We start from the raw sequence: 2,330 nt of genomic DNA on the forward strand, positions 1-2,330 counted from the left end.
TTTAGGATGGATAAAAATCTTAGAAAAAATAGCTTAAATAATCTAACAATTTTGTATGATAGTTACTCAAAAAGTAGGTCATGACGACCATAGCCACCATGTGTCGAAAGTGCCACCAAATCTACAATCTTAGCTATTAGAGAAAAAAAAAAAAAAAAGGGAGGCTAAGGGCCTGATTGGTAGGAAGATTTTTGTTTTTGTTTCCAATATAGTATAAAAACAATTTTCAAAAAATTGAACTTGAAACTAGTTTTCAGATAATAATTTTTATATTTGACATGTTTAGCTCCCACTTTTAAAAACAATTTTCAAAATACTAAAAACAAAAATAATTGTTTGGGAGACCATTTCTATTTTTGAGATTTAAAAAAAAAAATTGCAAAAAGTAACGTATAGAATCTGTAGATTACTTTTTTATTTATTTATTTTTTATGGATAATGATATGGAAATAGAGCTCATCATGTTTTTTTTTTTTTTTTTTTTAATGATAAGTTTCAAATTTGAAGTGTGAGAACTTTTTGTGATAAAGATAAACTCCTAAATTTAAGAAATAAAAGAGTTTGGACAAATATGTGGGGTCCACTGTTTTCAATATATTTACAACTATGTCAATAAAAACATTTTATGTATCTTGAAAATACCCCCTATGCCGTTTTCAAAATCCCGTTTTAAATCAGGAAAATATGATACAATTTTTTGAAAACTGTATTTAGAAAATATTAGCCAAACAATAAATTCAAGTATGGGACCCACCATTTTATGGATTGCAAAAAAAAAAAAAAAAAAAAAAATATATTTAAATACTCTTACCAAATAGCCCCTAACATTTAAGTTGTGATGAATTTGAATCTTTCTTATTATATGACTAGAAAAGTCATCTTACCGATGATAACTAATATATATTTTGGCTATGCTAATAAATCGTTTTCTCCTATCTAATAAAAAACTGATAACTTAATGAAATTTTCCACAAGTTGAAGTAGGGGTAGCAAAATTGGACATGATCTGAGAACCTGACATGACATGACACGAAATTAACAGGTTATGGATTGAGACTTATTGGGTTTGTGTCATATTCGGGTTGACATGACGGACTCGTTTGATAAATGGATTGGGTTAGTGTTTGTAGTGGGACTTTTTTACAATATTGGGCTGGGTTACCTCTTGCGGTATTAGGCCCTAATGTTCTGAGTAAGGGAGTCGAGACTGGTTCAGCTGCAACTCACTTTGGTCTGGCTTGTGCACAAACTATGCCTCGTTTGCCAAGCTTTGATGACAGGCCTATGGCAGGCAGAACTGCTGCGGGTAAGTTATGACAGGCAAATATAATAAGGACAATACAAGAAATAGTGGACAAAATGAATAAGAGCAGGCGACGAGGGAGACCCTGTAGGTCGAAAGTAGAGAAATAAATGAATAATAATAATGAGGTTATTGAATTAGAGAAGGGAAAATCAGTCTGCCATGCTAAGTAATGTCGCGGAGTTGAAACCAAGAAAGTAAACCACTTCCTCAATGCGACTAATCTCCCAGGGGAAAGAAATTAATTACTTTGAGAGAATGGGCCTGAATGGTTCATGTTTAATGGGTGATCCTCTGTCTTTTTGATAAAGAGCAGGGCCTTAGAGGGAGAGAAGAGATCAACCTATTAGTGTATGTCTGCCATTCTATACTTTCTATTCTCTATCCTTCCTAGTTTTTCTTTTTTTTTCTTCTTTCCTTCCTTTTCTTTCTCAGTGTTTACTTGCTTTTCTTGCGAATCACTCTTAGAGGTTACTATTACAGTGTTTGTGATCGTGATTGTGATGCTCCCTTACTGTGCATGGCAAAGCCCCTTTTTATAGTGCCTGTTGTGAACGAATTTTACTATTTTAGCCTTTAACAACCTTTGTCTAGTCTGGGTGTCCTTACCAACCACTTACTGGTTTGCCAACCACCACCACTTACCTGCGCTAGCCATGGCACCAGGCAAAGAAGGTTATTTTGTTTGTTTACCTGTTGTGCTACAGTGAGTGCTCTATCTCTCCCTATCCCTTATGACATGCATCTAGTGGTCCCAGCTCATCCTTGCTTCCTTTGGGTGGTATGTCATCCCAGTAGGACGCATCCCCCAAAAGAGCCCAAGCAGGAACCCTAGAATAGGTTTTCTCCTCTCTCCACCACCAGACCATGCCTTCTTACCTCTGACCCATGACCTCACCACCTCTTGTATTGGCTGGGTACAAGCTGGCGAGATCTGAGCCTTGTGCGTGCTTCACTTCCATGTATATCCGAAATCTGCCTGTTGGTCACTTGTCCGCCGTGGTCTAGAGACTTGTTGGCATATCCT

The sequence above is a fragment of the Quercus lobata genome, chromosome 6 (genome assembly GCF_001633185.2).
Source record: "Quercus lobata isolate SW786 chromosome 6, ValleyOak3.0 Primary Assembly, whole genome shotgun sequence".
NCBI classification, from domain to species: domain Eukaryota; kingdom Viridiplantae; phylum Streptophyta; class Magnoliopsida; order Fagales; family Fagaceae; genus Quercus; species Quercus lobata.